Consider the following 19,825-nt stretch of genomic DNA (forward strand, 5'->3'; position numbering starts at 1 on the left):
ATAGATGTAACAATGAGCTTTAATATGCTGCTGGGGTACATATGTTTAACCCGTTTCTGTGACTGGATGTATAAAGAGGAAACTGAGAAGTAGATTAATTTATAAAATAGTTCATTCAATAGTAGTCATCTCACCTACAGGACAACTGTTCTTCCAGCTAATTTAAACTTTAAACAGAAATAATGTTATTAGTTCACAAACCTTATTGGGCTGCTGAGAGGTAACGGAGAAAAATTTTAGACTTGTAGCTTAAAGTTTGAGTTCTGGTTGTTGCAAGTCACTTTGTGTAGTTGGAAACTGGACACACTGTGAATTCGGATCTGGAGAATGTTCACCGTTCAGCAGTATAGTTTGCTGCCATATGATTGGCAAGGAGCCTTCTGAGAAAAGCTCCCCTGCTTTATAGTAGAGGGAGGGCAGACAATCCACTCGGACAAATAGGGTTCTGATGCCAGGAGATTTGCTCAGTAGCTATTTTCCAGATTTTCTAAACTTACTGAGTTTGGGTAAGAAGCTTGTCCTTCAAAGATCATCAGAGGACCTTGTGCTTTCTACTTGTGCTATAGCACTTACCACTCTTTACAATCTTTATTCTTTCTCTGTGCCACTAACACAGAGCTCCTGAGTCTAAAGGTGTTCATCTCTTCATTAGATTCATGAGCCTCAGGACTTCCTCACAAGAGTCCAGTGTAGGTGATTGTGTTGGTCATTTTGCATATAACTTGAACCATTTGTCATTCATTCATTCATTCATTCATTCTTCCACATCTGAGTAGCTATCTTTGTTTTAGAGTCACATTAGGTACTTCTCCCAGCTTAGAGTTCAGGGCGGTCACTCTCTTGCGTTTAGAAAAATGCAGTGCTAGTGATCAAGCCTGGGTCTCTAGCATGCAAAGCCTGTATGTCAGCCCCTTGAGCTCTCCCTCTGGTCCCTGAGTAGCGATTTTTATAGAATTTCTTGTGTTCTAATCTCTTCCCTTACTGGTGCTCATGATTTGTGTCAGTCTGATTGAGAACAGTTGCTAAAGAAATTTTGGTCTGGCTTGATAGTAGCCCCAGCATTCAGCTTAGAGTGCCAAATGTCCAATAAAATTTGCATATCTGGAGCCCAACTTATATATTTGTTCAAAACAACACCATACCAACACTCAACTTGTTCCTATTCAGCAGAAGACAACCCTTTTAGGAAGCAAAAGACAACCCTTGTGATATGCAGAGGCATATAATTGAGGGACCTCACAGTAAACTTAGCACCTGATACCTCTGTCTGCAGTTTTAAAGCAGAAATACTCCTGAATTGAAAGAGTAAATTATACAAAAAGCCGCTCATTCTTTTTTTTTTTTTATCAGTGAAGCACCATGAGGTACAGTTGTAGATTTACAAATCTTTGTGCTTGGGTTTCGGTCATACAATGATCAAATGCCCATCCCTCCACCCGTGCCCATTTTCCACCACCATGGATAATATCCCCCTCACCCCCCCTCCCACCCTGCCTCTGTGGCAGGGCATTCCCCTTTGTTCTCTCTCTCCTTTTGGGTCTTGTGGTCTGCAAAAGAGTCATTGAGTGGCAAACATGTTCAGTCCATAGTCTACTTTCAACATGCATTTCCCCTCCTGGGAGGATCCTCCAAACACCCTTTATTTGGTGCTCCCTTCTCTATCTGAACTGCCCTTTCCCCTAGAATACCCGGCTGGCCTCTAAGCTATGGAGTAATCCTCCTGGTGTTGATCTCAGCTATTCTTCGGTATTAATCTCATATTTTGTTGGCTGGAGCGATAGCACAGCGGGTAGGGCGTTCGCCTTACAAGCGGCCAACATGGCCGACCCGAGTTCGATTCCTCCGCCCCTCTCGGAGAGCCCGGCAAGCTACTGAGAGTATTCGATATGCCAGACACAGTAACAACAAAGTCTCCAATGGAGATGTTACTGGGCCCGCTCGAGCGAATCGACAATCAACGGGAGGGCCTTTACCTTTTTACCTTATATCCCCCAGATGAATGCAATCTTTCTATGTCTATCCCTCTCTTTCTGACTCATTTCGCTTAGCATGATACTTTCCATGTTGTACCACTTGTATGTAAATTTCATGACTTCATCTTTTCTAAGAGCTACATAGTACTCCATTGTGTAGATGTACCAAAATTTCTTTAACCAGTCATCTGTTCTTGGGCACTCAGGTTTCTTCCAGTTTCTTGCTATTGTAAAGAGTGCTGCAATGAACAAACAAGTGCAAATGTCACTTCGACTATACATTTTTGCCTCTCTGGGGTATATTCCCAGGAGTGGTATCGCTGGGTCAAATGGGAGCTCAATTTCTAATTTTTTGAGAAACGTCCATACTGTTTTCCAAAAGGAACTAGTCGGCATTCCCACCAACAGTGAAGGAGTATCTCTTTCTCGCCACATCCGGGCCAGCATCGCTTGCTTTTGTTCTTTTGAATGTGGGCCAGTCTCTGAGGTGTGAGATGGTATCTCATTGTGGTTTTGATCTGCATCTCCCTATGATTAATGATGTAGAGCATTTTCTCATGTGCTTTTTTGCCATTCGGATTTCTTCTTTGAGAAAGTTTCTGTTCATTTCATTGCCCCATTTTTTGATGGGGTTGGATGATTTCTTCCTGTGGAGTTCAACCAGTACTTTGTATATCCTTGATATCAACCCCTTGTCAGATGTGTATTCGGTGAATATCCTTTCCCATTCTGTAGACTGTCTTTGTATTTTGGTCACTGTTTCTTTGGAGGTGCAGAAGCTTCTTAGTTTAAGATAGTCCCATTTATCTATCTCTGTTTTTTACTTGCTCAGCCAGTGGCGTGGCATCTTTGAACGTACCATTAGCCTCAATGTCATGGAGGGTTTTGCCAACTTTGTCTTCAATGTACCTTATGGTGTCTGGTCTGATGTTGAGGTCTTTAATCCATTTTGATCTTACTTTTGTACATGGTGTTAGGAAGAGTTCTGAGCCCATTTTTTTGCATGTAGCCGTCCAGTGATGCCAGCACAATTTGTTAAAGAGGCTTTCCTTACTCCACTTCACATTTCTTGCACCTTTATCAAAGATTAGATGATCATATGATTGAGGGGAGATGTCAGTGTATTCAACCCTGTTCCATTGGTCTGCAGTTCTGCTTTTGTTCCAGTACCACGCTGTTTTAATTATTACTGCTTTGTAGTAGAGTTTGAAGTTAGGGAGGTTGATTCCTCCCATTTTCTTTTTCCCAAGAATTAAAGCCGCTCATTCTAAGGGCCAGTATTACTGGTACATAAAACTATGTCTAGTTATTATTATTAATCTTGTCTACTCTGAAAGCAGCGATAGTTTAAAAGAATTCACAAACTTTCAGAGAGTGCAGAATAAAGAAAAGTGCTTGCAACTTATCTATTGTGTCTCAGGGTTCCAGAAGAAACATCTGACTGAGCTTATTATAACAATGCCTTTGTCTTGATTCACTATGCTACTTCTATAGAGACTTGACTTCTGGAGAGATTAATATCTAAGGGCCAGACTGCATACAAACCCCGTGATACCCAGAAAATTTTATAGATATCATTCCTCATCCTTAATGGATATCTTTAGGGATATAATATATTAAAAAGTAGATGAATCATAACAATGCAACATCATGATTTTGTATAATGTCATTTTTAAATTTTTTAAAATCTTTTTTTTTTTTGCTTTTTGGATCACACCCAGCAATGCACAGGGGTTACTCCTGGCTCATGCTACTCCTGGCGCTGCTCGGGGACCATATGGAATGCTGGGAATCGAACCCTGGTCAGCCATATTCAAGGCAAACGCCCCACCTGCTGTGCTATCACTCCAGCCCCTTTAAAATCTTTTTAATTTTCAAAAAGTGTCTGGCCTCTTTTCAACATTGTATTTAAGATCATTGATGTTGATGCGGGTAGCAGTATAGTAGTATCTCATGTGCTCTAACCCCTATTGAACCAAAGTTTTCTTAGGATTGGAATTGCTAGGTCTAAGGATATCTCATTCATCTTTAGCAGATTCTACCTGTTTTCTAAAATAGCTATATCAAGAAATCTCACCAGCAGTCTAAGAGAATGCAAGTACAAGATGATTTCAAACTTTCACCAGACTGGGGTTGTTTTTTCTTTTTCCTCTCAATTATTTTGATTTGCTCTCACTAGTATTTTAAAGTTTTAATTTACATTTCCTGATGACTATGGAAGTTGAATACCTCTTCATATGTTTACTGGTTTGGATATTTTTTTTTTTTTGGTGAATAACCTATTAAAGTTTTTATTCAGTGTTGTATTGGAAACTAGCTTTTGCTTTAATTTTATTAATTTGTAAGTGTTTCTTACTATTTTCTGAGTGAGATATATACCGACTGTATATCTTCCACTGCACGTTTGCCTTTTTATTCTATTAATGATGTTTTGCTAATTGGTAGTAGAACATTCTATTATAATCCTAATTCTCAGAATTTTCCTTGCAAGCTTTTTTTGTGTATCTTTTGCATAGCAAATCTTTTTGGTGCTAATCTTCTGGGCTAAGTCCCTATTTAGCACCTGCAAATGTTAATATCAGCAGTTTTGCCTTCCATACAATGTCAACCACTGTGTTTCTTGCTTCACTGTTTGGGTATTTCCACCTGACCTCTCTGCTCTGGTAATGTTTGACTTTGTTCCTAGTTAAACTAGCTGACTAACCCTCATCTGTTCCTCAGATAGGATTTCTTAGTCTCAGCTCCAATCTGACTTACCGGAATTGCCAATTATCCACTCTAATTTGCTAGTCTCAATATCTCTCTATCTAATTTTATCCACAGCCTCTTTCCTGGTCATGAACTTGCAACAACTGTTGGCCCAGTTATCCTAATCTTCATATGGTAGGGAATGTTCTTAGGCCTTTAGAATAGGCCTGGCTGACCTTTAATTTTTTATTTTTACTATGACCACAAAGTTAGGTAAATGGAAAAGATCAAAGGCCAGGTCAAATATTTTTTTCAAACTGAACTAGCAGACTTTGATGTAGATGACTGAGAGAAAGTGATAAGAGAACTTCTGGAAGAACTCAAAAACGTGCCTCTAGTCAGAGCAATAACCTATGCGCATCTACTGAGGGAAACTTTTTTTCTGTTTGGGTGATCTTGATCATTAGTGTAACACAAAAAAGAAGGAAATAATAAAAGCCAAAACACAAAATAAAAAGGGAGAAAAATAAAGAGAAATCCTAATACTTTCTCTTGTAATACTAAAGACAATTTATTAAAATGACTACCCTGTTAATTAAGCACCCTTTTTATTTTTACCATTCTGCTCATTGTTTATTTCCAGATCAATATACTGGAAGAAAAATTTGACTGTTTTTATGTGTAGGCATTAAAAAATTAAAATTAGATGCAAATTGCATTCTATTTATGTTAAGAGAAAAAGTTTGAAAGTCCTTGCAGTGTTGGGTAAATAGTTCTGAATACAAATTACTGACATTTATTGAGGGCTTTCTTTGAGGTAGGCACAATTATTCAAATATCTCTGCATATTAATCCTCACAAAAGCTAATTTGGCTCATAGAATTAAGAAAACCATTTGAAAAAAAAAACGAGAAAACCAAGGCAAAGAAAGTTCCTTAAAGTTAATCCAGAATTTAACAGAGGACATCAGACTTTAGCAAGCACTCTTAACTACTCCTCATTTAAAAGTAATTTATGCAAATGTAGCAATTTGCAAATTAGTGGGAAAGGGACTTGTAGATCCTTGAAGAGATCTGAATGTGATGATAGGAGTAATTATTAAGATTTGTCAAGCAGGTATCAAGTTTCAGCTATTATAAAAAGCAATTTATATTCAATCTTTTAATTTTATATTAAATCTATTAATTTTGAAAAGACACCATGAAGTACTGTTAGTCCTAGGTTAAAGATAAACACACAGCTTATAGAGATTTTTTTCTTTGCACTATTTTTATTTTATTTTATTTTTTTGCAGGGTACACCCAGTGTTGCTCATGCTACTCCTGGGTTTATAGGCTCAGGTTACTCCTGACAGTGCCTGTGGGACCATATGCAATGCTGAGACTTTAACCAGGGTTGGCTGCATGCCAGATGAGTGCCTTAACCTCTATCTTACGTCTCTTGTTCTACAAGCTGCATTCTATAAGGTTCTATCATAAGTGGATTCAAAGACTATGTGTACTAAGTAACTCCTGTTCTACATTTGTCTCCCAAGAGTTTCCCAAATGTGTTCCTGGTAAAAAGTCAAGAATACAATTTGATATGCTGCTAATGGCTGACTAAGCCTAAAAGAATTAGCTAAAGAGACTGAGGGAATGACTTTGCTGTCGCGATCTGATGGGCCCCAAACAAAAGGTGAGCTGCATATTTATTGAGTAGAAGAGTTATAAATAACCCGATTGTCCTGCTGTTTAAAGTTGAGATGGGAAACTTTTTTGTTTATGTTTATTTCTGTTATGTGTCCCCTGTTTTTTTTGGTGAAGCAAAGCATAACTTGCTTATAATTTGTAAAACTTTCTAGAATAAAATATATGTGTCTTCTCGCAGTGATGTTCATCTCATATGATCTCATAATCTCCTGTCCTGGACTTTACAATATAGCCCAGAATGGGTGGGGCCTTCATCTGGGAGAAAGTGTTAACAGGTTCACAGTAGATGGTTTCTGTTTATTTTGATAGAACTAAATCTATCCTATAAATTTTTTATGAATTAATTTCTTTTGTTTGTTTTGTTTTTGGCGCCATATATCTTGCAGTGTTCAGGGTTTACTCCTGGCTCTGCTGTGCTCTGGGATTATTCCTGGCAGGGGTTAGGGATCATATCATAATTCGTATCACTCAGTATCATGGTTACTTCAGATAACTGTGACATTGAATGACATGAGCAGAACATTTAATTTAGTTTATGCATATTTTCATTTCCTGTTCATGACTTAAATTTTTTTCCCCTGGGCCACATCCTGGTTCTGTGCTGAGGGATCACTTCTGGCAGGTGTCAGGGACCATATTTGGAACCAGCGATCAAACCAGGGCAGCTGCATGCAAGGAAAATGTCTTACCCCTGCATTGTATCTCTGACCCCTTTAACTGGCTTATTCTGTCTTAAGAATTGACAAAATAGGGCTGGAGAGAAAACAGGTTGAGTACTCAATTTGCATGCTGGAGGTTGGGGTTCGGTGCCTGGAACTGCATGGACTCCTGAGCAACGCCAGAAGGGACCCTCACCTCTGACCTGGGAGTAGCCCCTTGGCATCTCTGGGTGTGATCCAAAAACCAAAACAAAAGCCCACATAAAATTCTTGTGTAAAAAAGAAAAATATTCTTGTGTAACGAATGCATGCATTTTGATCATTTGGGTGACTTATGGGACAAGAAGTCATAATTCTAGAAAATGTCTTGCTAATGTTTTGAGTGAAGAGGAAATTATTGGGTCTTTTGAACATGCGCTGTGTCATTCATATCTTTTTGCATCATCAGAATGTTCTGAGCCATGAGAGCTAATTTCTCATTGTAAACAAGCTCACTATCTTTCTCCTAGTCAGTGCGACAAGACCTGGATTCAGAGTGTATCTGTATCGTGGGCCTGGCATTTAATGTATCCTGCTTCCTTAGGTTGTCACGAGGGGACAGTAGAACATAAGCTGAATTTGAAGAAATAGATAATGGAAATAATTGGAAAATGTAGGAATACTCTACAGATCCAGAACCAGCCACCACCATGCTGAGACCACCCTCCACACGCATGAAGGTACTGGCAGAGGAACAAAGACATGCGGGTCCCGAGGCTCAGATGTCCAAGCCTGCTCAGATCGGGGCTGATCATCCTCCACCCAGGTCCTCCATCTTCCACTAGGCAGGGGTCACACCCACCAACTGCCCCCCAACACCGTGTAATCCCATCAACGGCCAAGACCCAGAGACTATAAAACCCAGTTCCCAGTGCAGCCGCATTTGTGGCCACGTGACATCTTATTATCTTATTCTTACTTTGGACAACCTGGCAGGCTACCGAATGTAACCTGCCCACATGGCAGAGTCTGGCAAACTCCTCGTGGCATACCCAATATGCCAAATACCAGTAACAATGATGGGTCTCATTCTGCTAACCCTGAAAGAGCCTTGAATATGGCACTTTTTAAAATTTCAGGACTAGGGCGAAAGAGACGTTACTGGTGCCTACTCGAGGCAATCGATGAACAACAGGATGATAGTGATCGTGATCGTGGGAAACTTTTTATGCAGAGTCCTTCAAGCTAGATTTCTGGTTTCATTCTTGAATGGGGAAAAAAATAAATTTCTGTGGTTCAATCATTTCAGAAAATTATACACAGAGATTGTCATAATGCTTATAATGAAGTTACACTATTATTAAAAGTACTTTCTTTAGCATTTTTTAGGCCAAGGAGGCTTATTAATAACTTTATATATAGAATTGTAAGAATATTGCTTGTGGTAATTAGTACTTAGAGGTTTACACTGTATAGATAGTATGTCTTTCAACCTTGAATGGCTAAACAGATTTACTGATTTTTAAAGATCATGCAGTATTTGAAGGAGTCTTATAATATACGTTGTACCCATATATATGTATACAAGTCCACTAACTAAACATTGCCTTTAAAATATATCTGAGGGACTGGAGTGATAGTACAGTGGGGAGGTCATTTGCTGTACACGTGACTGATCAGGGTTTGATCCCTGGTGTGCCATTTGGTCCCCTGAGCACCACCAGGAGTAAGTCCTGAGTGCAGAGCCAGGAGTAACCCTGAGAAATTCCAGAGTGCAGAGCCAGGAGTAACCCTGAGCATTGCCAGGTGTGACTCAAAAAGAGGAAAAAATATATATATGTATATATATATATATATATCTGAGTGATGACTTTGGGATAAAGTAAGGGAGTATATACTATCCCTTGTCCTATTATTGTCTAGAGAAGATGGATCTTTGGAATGTATGGTAAAAAACTGTATGTTTTTAAACATACTCTGTTTCTTTCACCTCTTTCATCAAAACCTTGAGTCTGGCCATGTCCCTGAAGAATTAGCTCAGAACAGAACCAATTCCAGCCAGACTAAGAGGTTTATAACTATGCAGCAGAGACTTTGAATTGGTTCAGTGATGTGTTCCATTTGTAAACTCTCCCAATTAGTAGCTAAGAAAACCATTTTTGAACATGTGATATATGAAGATATATGAAGAAGCATGGCCAGTAACTACGGGAGTGCAGTAGAACTTCTCCCCATCCTCTGCAATATAATGATTCCAACTTCATCTCCATTGTCTTTAGAATATAAGAATCTCTGGAGAGGGTACTGTGCCTACCCAGGAGGGAAAGGTTGTTGCTCCCTTCCGCCTTTTCCCCCCTGGACAGCAAGATGGCAGCCTCCTCAGAGCTTTTTGGAAAGCCAGTTATGAGCCGGCAGTGACGGGGCAATGGAAACCTCATGGGAAGGAGGGCGTTCCTGGCTAGTCCTTCATGCCCTACCGAGGTCACGAGTTGCCCCACCCATGAGCGGCTCTCTGGCACGACCATGGCTCCAGAGCCACAGAAACCAATCTCATAATTATCTGGCTCATGGCAGAAATACCTCCAGGCTTAATAAGTAAAATATCAGAAATCCAAATTTGTGCAGCCACAATAGCGGCCGCACGACATCATATGGTTCTCATAACTAACTGTAGAAAACAAATTATTTCACAATGCCTTTTCAGCAGTTCTGATTGTTGGGTGTAAACTGTAAACAATAATGGTGCATCTTTTGTCAAAACAATCAACATAATCAAAGTAGATAGAGTGTTAGGTAGAATTCATCTTTCTCACAGGCATTGGGAGGGGTGGGGGGGGTATAATGGGTTCTTGGTGGTGAAAAATGAGTACTGTTGAAGGGAAATGTGTTTGATCATTGCATAACTGAGACTTAAACCTGAAAGCTTTGTAACTTTTCCCACAGTGATTCAATAAATAAATATAAAACAAACAAACAAAAATAATCTCTGGAGAGACAGTTAGTAAGGCAGTTGCCTCGCACACAGTCAACTAGGGTTTGATAGCCAGCACCACAACTATCTCCAATCCTGGCTCGGAGTGATCCCTGAGTACAGAGCCAGGACAAAGTTCTGGGTATAGTTGGGTGTGATTCAGAAACAAACCAAAAGGAAAATACAAAAATTGAATCTCCTACTGGGTTCGCTTATGAATGTTGGGATTAATCAATTTATTTACTACACAAATCACAAACTTTGGTGGGTTCCCAATTGTAGCAAGGGCAGTTTCTTGTAAACTGCTCCTTGACCGTTTTGGGTGACCATGACCATCTTAAGAGTCTTAAAAGTAACTGGTGCCCACTCTCTGTGTGTCTTCACCAACTAAGCCTACAATGGTTCAGTGATATTGTAGTGCTCAGACACTACAATGCTGGCCAGCCTGGCAGTACCCAAAGCCTCCAAGGCTATACCTGGCAATGCTCATGGGCCTCTAGTGCTATATGCAGACATGGTCAGTGCCATGTGGTACTGGAGCTGTAACTAGAGTCAGGTGCTTGCTAGGCATATCTCTCTGTCACTGTCTCTCTGGTCCCTGACCCCAATTTCTTATCTCTATTGCCTGTTTGGTGGTGAAACAAGATTATATTAGTAACTTATCTTAGAATTCCAGCTAGATGTTAGAAAAGATGAAGTCATGACATTTACATACAAGTGGTACTACATGAAAAGTATCATGCTAAGTGAAATGAGTCAGAAAGAGAAGGACAGATAAAGAAAGATTGCATTCATTTGGGGAACATGAAGTAACAAAATAGGAGACTAACACCCAAGAATGGCCGAGATAAGTACCAGGAGGTTCAATCCATGGCTTGGAGGCCAGCCACACATGCTGGGGGGGGGGGGGGAAGGGAGCTCAGATAGAGAAGGGAGCACCAAATAAAGTGTGTTGGGAGGATCCTCCCAGGATGGGACATGCATACTGAAAGTAGACTATAGACCGAACATGATTGCCACTCAATGCCTCTTTTTTTTTTCCCCTCTCCTGATCTATGAAATCAGAAATTCTGGTGGTATATGAGTGGGTCCACAAATTTGTGTTTACATAAGCTGATTCTGAGGCATGGTCTGTTTCAGAACCCCTAGTTTAGAGCATTAATTTTCCAGTCAGGAGTAGTCAGAGTGAATTTACAGTTCTGTTGTATAGGTGTGGCCTGGATGAGTTATTTCACCTTTTAATGTCTCCAATCAGCACAAAATGGCCATAACTATACTGACCTATTAGGGACATAAAATTTTTAAAAATGAGTTAATTCCTGAAAAGCATCTAACCACAGTTCTAGGCATAAAATAAACATCCAGCAACCATGGGTCTTTACTTTGATATGACTTTTTTTTATTAAACTTTTTAAAAATTATTATTATTAGTGAAACACCATGAGGTACAGTTGTAGATTTACAATTTTTTGTGCTTGGGTTTCGATTATACAATGATCGAGTACTCTTCCTGAAAGAATCCATATTAGGGCATTAAGTTTTTGCTTGCTTCAGCTAACTTGCAATATTGCTTTCTGTAAAACTGCTGGGCTGCTTCGCAACAGGATGTAACTTCTTGTGAATGTGAGCAGAACAGGACGTAACTCCTTGGGAAACCAAGAGTGACAGGGTTCAGGCGTATTCACTGTCCCTGGAATGCGTTGTTCCTATAAAGAATCCTGCAGATGTCTTGGGTGATGAGAATCCTGCAAATGTCTTGGGTGATGGATGACCCAGGATGCAGTGGCTGGAGGAGATTACCCAAGGCTTAATGTTCCCACCATAACCTTGCTTATGATAACAATCGATGTATGTAACTGCTGACTTCTGAATCTATAGGCTATGGAATGCGCGGGCTTTGTTGTAACGGCTGGTGAAGACCCATATAAGACCCTCTTTGAAGAAGCTCGGGGCTCTCAGCCACTGTCCACTCAGGGGTATGCTGTGGACCCCCAGCATGCTGGTCTAAATAAACCCCGTTTGTACTCCTGCAGGAATTGTGTCTGTCTGGTCTCTCCGCACCTCCCAGGGCCAGGGGACTCCCGATCCCAACAATCCCTTCACCAGTGCCCATTTTCCACCACCATGGATAATATCCCTCCCACCCCCATCCCTCCCATCCTACCCTGCCTTTGTGGCAGGGCAATCCCTTGTGCTCTCTCTCTCTCCTTTTGGGTGTTGTGGTCTGCAAAAGAGACTTTGGCCACTCAATGCCTCTTTTGCAAACCACAGCACTCAAAAGGAGAGAGAGAACACAAGGGAATGCCCTGCCACAGAGGCAGGGTGGGATGGGGAGGATGGGGGGTGGGAGGGATACTGGGATCTGTGGTGGTGGAAAATGGGCACCGGTGGAGGGATGGGTACTCGATCATTGTATAATTGAAACCCAAGCACAAAAATTTGTAAGTCTACAACTGTACCTCATGGTGTTTCACTAATAAAAATTTTAAAAAAAGAATTCCAGCTAGAATCCTCCCTAAAAACAAAGACATCTCACCCACATTGTAATGACAAGAATTAGAACCTCTACAGGGAACACAAACATGATAACTTATTTGGAGATTTTTATTTCCAAATAATAGTTCAGGAGATAAAAAACTTTGAGAGGAAACTTGTAAGATGGTATACAGAGAGCATTAAAAGAGCTATAATGCTTTGCTTTTTCACTTTTTGGGAGTAATAGTGGTTGCATTGATCCACACCTGGCCGTACTCAGGCTTGGTGCTGAGGAATCACTTCTGGGATCAAACAGTGCCTGGTATCAAACTAGGGTTGACCAAATGGAAGATAAATGATGACTCTTGTACTGTCTGATCTTGCTTTTCTACTTTTCTGTGTACAAAAAGGAGGTGCTTCCCCTTTGCAAGTCTTTTAGACTCTATTTAAACAGATAAAGCATTTTCCCCCTCATGTACAGGAACTCTGCATTTTCCTTAGGTAACCTATTTTCTTGACCTCTCTCCTCTAATCACAAGATGGCTATCCCAGTTCAAAGCAAAAAGTGCAATCTCAAAGGTATTGGTTCCTTTTATCATGAAGCTACATTGTTTTCATAGATTCCTTTGTCCATTCTTTTAAAAACATCACATGTCTTTTCTAAATTAAAAAAAAAGTTTTGTTTTTTACACTTTGTGGTATCTGGGGGCTACTCACAGTTCTGTGCTTGGGCCTTCGGCATGCAAAGCATTTACTCAGGTCTTTGATCTATCCACCTGGCCCAGACACTATCTTTTTTTAAAGTTTATTTTTAATAAATAAGATAATTTATTTGAACACCGTGGTTTAAAAAGTTGTGCATAATATAGTTGTTACAGTCTTGTGATGTATGAACACCAATCCTACCACCAAAGTGACTTATCCTCTGTCCCCATTTACCAAACCTTCCTCCAAGTCCACCCCTTTAGCAGGAACATAATGATTTATTTTATATTGCTTGTTACAGCTAAAGGGATTGTCAAAATAAAGAAATATATTTACTTTAGTAAAATAAAATAAATTGTTGTATTTCAACACAGATGGGATTGTTAAGTCCTTGTCTAAGGATTTATTAAGCTGTTTGTTGCTAGTTGTGAAGTCAGTGAATCCCCATGGGTGGCTTATGTGGGGCTGAGAGGAGAGAGACAATCATTTTCTCCTGATCCATCTCTGCTACCTTGGGACCAGCTGAAAGGCTAGGACTGATAAAGTTTGTGATGAGCTCCTGCATGGCATGGACCTTAGTCCCACAAGCCATAGGAGGTGGCTGACAAGCCACACCTGACGTCCATTTGGTGTTATCAGCACAGGAGTTAATCTCTACCACCCAATTTCTCAGTTAACTGTGGAATCAGGCTGGAGAAATTGCTCTTGCAGAAAAAGCCAGTCCTAGCTTTACCCAGGGTTTCTAGGTCTTTGTCCTATTTCACAGAAAAGAATTTCAGGAGTAGATGAGCAGTGAAGTAAAAAACAGATTTTATTTGGAGATTTTGAGGAAGGGGAAGGAGGGAGAGAAAAGTGAGAGTAAAGTGTTAAGAGAGAATGAAGGCTTCTTTAAGGATAGAGAGAGCCCCAGTATACATCTCAAGAGGGGAGATGTGGGCAACACATGTGCTCAGGTAATATGAGATTGGCTTAGTGAGTATAAGCCACACAGGGACTTGGGCAGCATATGGGTTGTGCTTATTTTGTTCAAGTTGACTTTTATAGTGTTTCCGTCCCCCCCCCCCCCCCCCAAGCTGACCCACGTGAGGCTTCTACCTAGATAAGAGTCTGTTGCTAGGGTGGTTGCCAAGGGGAGGTAGAGTTGGGATGGTTCTCTTTGAAACTCTTTTTCTTGACCTTTGTTCATGCTGAATCTTCTCTGGGGGGTGAGTACAGCCTTCTCTGTTCTGGCTAGCTTCTGATAAAGATCTTATCAGGTCTTAGTTGCTATATCCCTAAGGTGGGTCCTGACAGCCTTAGGGCTAAGTGGTTTTACTACTCCCCAAGAATTCCATTGCCCTGGGAGCCTTTTCTAATCTATTTGCCTAGATCAGTTGAACCTTCAGTGTTATTATTTTTGTTTGTTGAGTTTAGTTGGCTTCTATGCTACTTTCCCATGTAATTTGGTGTGCTTCTACTGGAATTTCAGTATTGATGAATTTGGAGGTGTTGCACATGGCCCAGACACTGTTTTGATTGCAGTGGCTGTGTAATAAATCCTTTAAAATTAATATGAATTTTTGTGTATGTAATAAATCTTGATGTCAGTTCTCTAACTCTGCTCTTAACTTTTTAGAAGCAAGTCCATAGATTTCCCCTTCAATTTTATTTGCCAGTGAAACATAGCCCTTCTCACTGCCTTATTGAGAGACTATAAAAGACATGTTTAATTTTTAACTTAAACAAGTTGGTTATGCTTTTCGGGTTTGCATCCAGTGGTGTCTTCAATTAACTGTAGATGTTGGGAAACTGTTATGCAGAGGTACATGGCATCTTTGTGCAACCCACTGATGTTGGTGGGCCCCACGTGTGACTTATGTGAAGTGGGGAGGAGAAAGACAGTCACTTTCTCCCCACCCGCCTCTGCCACCCGGGACCCAGGGTTACTGGGTTCTTGTCTCGCCTCGCAGAAAGGAATTTCAGGAGTAGACAAGCAGTGAAGTAAATAGATTTTATTTGGAGGTTTTTTAGGTATGGAGGGAGGGAGAGGGAGTGAGAGAGTAAAGTTAGACACGAAAGCATGAAAGTACACATCTCAAGAGGGGAGATGCGGGTGACACATGTGCTCGGGAACCACATGTGCTCAGCCACGTGGGCGCAAGCAGCACATGGGCCCGGGCAGCAAATGCGCGCCCTTCCTTTGTTCAAAGTGGCCTTTATAGGGTTTCTCTAACCTGTCCCCACGTGGGGCTTCTTCCCAGGTAAATGTCCGTTGCTAAGGAGGTTACCAGGGAGGATGGGAGTGGTGATGGTCTTCTTTGAAATTCCTTTCCTGGCCTTTTGTTACTGCAGGAGCTTCTTTGGGTCTGTTGCTGGAGCCAGGTGAGGGTCTTATCAAGGCTTAGTTCCTGTTTCGCTATTTTCTGGAGGGCTGGCTTTTGTCGTTGCCTCGGGAGGGGGCCCTCCCTGTCTACCTGCCTACATCAATACCATCCTGTATCAGGCCTGAGCTGAAGTGGAGTGACATTCTGAATTGGATAAAATATTTTACTTGAACTCAAATGGGAGCTTATGTTTCATTTTTCATTATATAAAATGGAAAGGGAGCAATGGATTCTTCAGAAATAATGATAAAAGGTAAGAAGGGGAGGTCTGGGCCATAGTGCTAGTACAGGGTAGGCTGCTTGCCTTGCCTTGCATATGGCCGATCCAGGTTCAATCCCTGGTACCCTTTATGGTCTCTCTGACCCCACTAGGAGTGATCCCTAAGTGTAGAGCCAGAAGTAAGCTCTGAGCATAGTTGGGTGTACCCCTGACCGCCAATAAAAGAAGGGGGTGATCTTACTTACATAGAATTGTACTTGGCAGCTTCATTTGGAGGAAGATTTATCTGCTTCCTGATTAAGCCCCCTTCAACAAGTTGGTTATGCTGGAAACTAAAAATTCCTTTAAGCTGGCTGTTGACCCAGAGCTCTGATTTGTAAGTTTTGATCTGTTTACCTTCATAGTGCTGTAAGGACACTGAATCTGTCAGGAAAAAAAAATTAATAAGAAGTATTTGGTTGTTTGGAGCGGGGAAAACCCAATAGGAACACTTAGAAGAGATTGATTATAACAGGGTGTTAACAAAACCTTGGTCTGTTACTGTCTTTATGACTTCCCTCTAGTCCTAAATTTCCTATTTTGAAAGAAAATAAGAGGACTATCGAAAATGATTAGGCACCATAACTGTGGCTGTTTGGCTTCCTTCCTTTTCAAAAATGCTTTTGGTCTATATGAACCACCTTTCCTCCAGAGCTGATTATCCAGGAGAAGACAAATGTCCTGGGTCAGGTCACTCTTTTTTCTTGGCAGTGTTGAACAGGAGGAATACTGAGCCTGCACAAAAAATTGACACCGAGTCTCTTTAGGACAGCCACCTGCTGCTTTACCCAGAAACACCAAGCTTTTTGCTCTTCCTGAAGATTGATGGTTCAACAACTCGTGGCTATCATGGTATTTCTTGCTGTCCATAATTGTTTTCTTTGACTTGCAATCTAAGGGACTTTTTCTAAGGGGCCTCTTTCACTTCCCAAATTCTACTTTTCTGTGAGTTAATGGTGTCTATGACTCTTGAAATGAAACAAATAGTAACCTTGAGTGCTGGTAACCACAGAGACTTGGCTGCTATGCTATCGGTGAGTGCAGTTTTGGCAGTCTTTACATTGAAGAATTCTAGAAATATTCACTTAGTAAGTTTTTTTTTAATTAGGCAAAATTGCAGTTATTCATATGGATAAATCTGTTTAGTAGTTTTTATCTGGAGTAGATACAATGTTTATAGGAAAGGATTTTTGTTTCCAGTGGGGGGAAAATAAGTGAGTAAAATAAGATTTTTCCAAGTCACCACATCAAAGGCACTCTTATTAGATATATACTGATCACTTGACTTCCCGTTAATCATCGATTTGCTCTAACGGGCGCCAGTAACGTCTCCATTTGTCCCTGTTGCATGCTAGTGTAGCCCAATGGTGTCTGTTCGCTCTAGGAACACGAAGAGCCTCAAACCGATCGCTCATGATCTTGATGAAGAAGTCTGACCATCTGGTAGGTGGGCGGCCACGCCGTCTTTTGACATCCCGTGGAATCCAGTTGGTAACAGCTCTAGTCCAGCGGTCGTCTTTAAATCTCATTACATGACAAGCCCATCTGATTTTGACACCTTGGCAAACGAGACAGCATCCCTGATTCTTGATCGTCGACGGATGTCAGAACTCCGGATTCTTTCTCTCATTTGAGTGAAACGTGATATTCCAAGCATAGCTCTTTAATTCCTCTTTGGGAGACCCGAATAGCGTTCTCATCCTGTTAGCGTAGGACCCAGGTCTCTGAGGCGTATGTTAATGCAGGAAGAACAGTGGAATCAAAGAGATGTGCCCGGAGCTGGAGGTTCTTCGTCCTCTTAGCTATTTCTTCGATGTTCTTGAAGATGTTCCCAGCCGCTCTCTTCTTCCTGCGCAGCTCGGGTGCCAGGTCATTTGTCATGTTGACTTCTCGACCTAGGTACACATAGCTGTTGCATTCGGAGATGGTTGTTCCGTTGAGAGCGAATGGGGCTTCAGGAACGAGGCTGTTTCTCATAAACATTGTCTTCATAAGATTCAGCTGTAGTCCGACCTTTCCACACTCACGGTCGATGTCGACCAGCATTTGTGCTGCTTCGCTAATGTTTGGTGTTATTAAAACAATGTCATCAGCAAAGCGGAGGTGGTATAGTTGCCGACCATCTATCTTCACACCCATTCCTTCCCATTCCAGTCGTTGCATGATGTTCTCAAGGGTGGCACTGAAGAGTTTCGGTGAAATGGTATCACCCTGCCGAACCCCTCTCTTGACATTAATGATTATTTCTTTGTAGAATGGTGAGATCCTGGTAGTGAATTCGTAATAGAGCTCACGGAGGATCTTGATGTATTGGGCTTGAATGTCCTGATTGACTAGAGCTTCAATGACTGCTTCCATCTCAACAGAATCAAAGGCCTTCTTTAAATCAATGAACGTTAAACAGAGCGGCATCTTGAACTCCCGAGAAACCTCAATGAGCTTGGTTATGGTGTGGATATGGTCGATGGTGCTGAATCCTTTGCGGAACCCGGCTTGCTCGCATGGTTGTCCTTCATCTAGTGTTCTGCCAATCCTATTTAGGATGACTCGAGTGAACAACTTGTAGATGACAGACAATAGGCAGATCGGGCGATAGTTGCCAATGTCATGGATGTCTCTCTTCTTGAACAGTAGTACGGTCCTGCTGGTTTTCCATTGGGACGGAACCTTGCATTCAGACAGGTAGCGAGTGAAGAGCCAAGCCAGTGTATTGATGAGTACTGACGGCAGGTTCTTCAGGTGTTCAGGTCTGACCTTGTCTGGGCTGGGTGCTGTTAGTTTCTTTACTGACTAAATGGCGTGTCGGATTTCAGAAGGGAGAACATTGGGAACAACATATCAATCCTGTGGAATTTGGTATGTCAGCAAGTGGACATGGTTATCGAAGAGATTTGAGTAGAAGTCATGGATAATCTTCTCCATTGCCTTTCTGGAGGATGTGATAGATCCATCAGGACATCAGAGATATACGCTGATTCTAAAGAATTTGTGTGTTTATATACTTGAATTGACTTATCATTTTAATTTCATATATCAGCAGCATCTGGCAAAGAACTGATAGGGAAATTTTGAGGGAAATTGATGCTCTCTTGTTAATTCTTCTTGATTACACTGAACATTTAAAAAGCTTAAATAAAATTAAGCTTATGTTTTCTTCATTGTCACATATGATTATACCATAACTTGATGTGGTAGAATTGTTAAATATATATATGAAAATAACCTAGAATGAAAATGCCTAACCTGGACGCTAAAATTTAGAATTGTGACTGGTTCCTTTAATAGAAACGAAACTTGTTAATCACGAACTCTTTGGAAAGTTACTGTTTGATTAACCAATGTGAAAGGCAGGCCGCTTGTATGTGTGGAAAGCAGTAATCACTGGGAACAAGTAGCTAGGCTTGCGTTTGTAATACAGGACATCAGAAAGTTCCCAACTTGACCTGAGGGATAGTTGAGGAAACAGACTAAGAAGGGTTAGGTGAGATAGTCTAGAATAAACTTAATGATTAGTATTAATGGCACGATCAAAATGACATACAAATGCAGTCACACACTGTCCCTCAAGTAATTGATTTACTCATAACAAAATCAGGAATATTTCCGCCTTCTCTCCACTGACATCTGCGACATTTTTGTCATAGTTGGCCTGTGTGTGTATGTGTGTGTGTGTGTGTGTGTGTGAGTGTGTGTGTGTGTGCACATGTGTGGTATGTGCACATATTTGCATGTACCAGTGGAATCTAGTGGGTAGAAGTTCAGGATAACTGGTAACATTCTGCATTGTACAATATTATGTCCCACACTAAAGAATTGTTTAGCCCCAAATATCAACAGTAGTGCTGTTGGGAAACTTGGTTTATAAAAATTACTATCACTTTTTGAATTAAACAGTACTAATTAAAATTTTAATCTAAACTTTTCCAGATGTTCATACATTAGCTTTGATTTAGTTAGATTAGGTTTGCTTTTTAGTGGGTAGACAATAATTTATATTGATTTCATCTAGAAGTAAAGTGCTTTTGACTACACCTGGTGGTGCTGGGTTGTGCCCCACCCCTGCTA

Source organism: Sorex fumeus, unplaced genomic scaffold, assembly GCF_029834395.1.
Source record: "Sorex fumeus unplaced genomic scaffold, SorFum_2.1 ptg000034l, whole genome shotgun sequence".
In the NCBI taxonomy this organism is placed as follows: Eukaryota; Metazoa; Chordata; class Mammalia; order Eulipotyphla; family Soricidae; genus Sorex; species Sorex fumeus.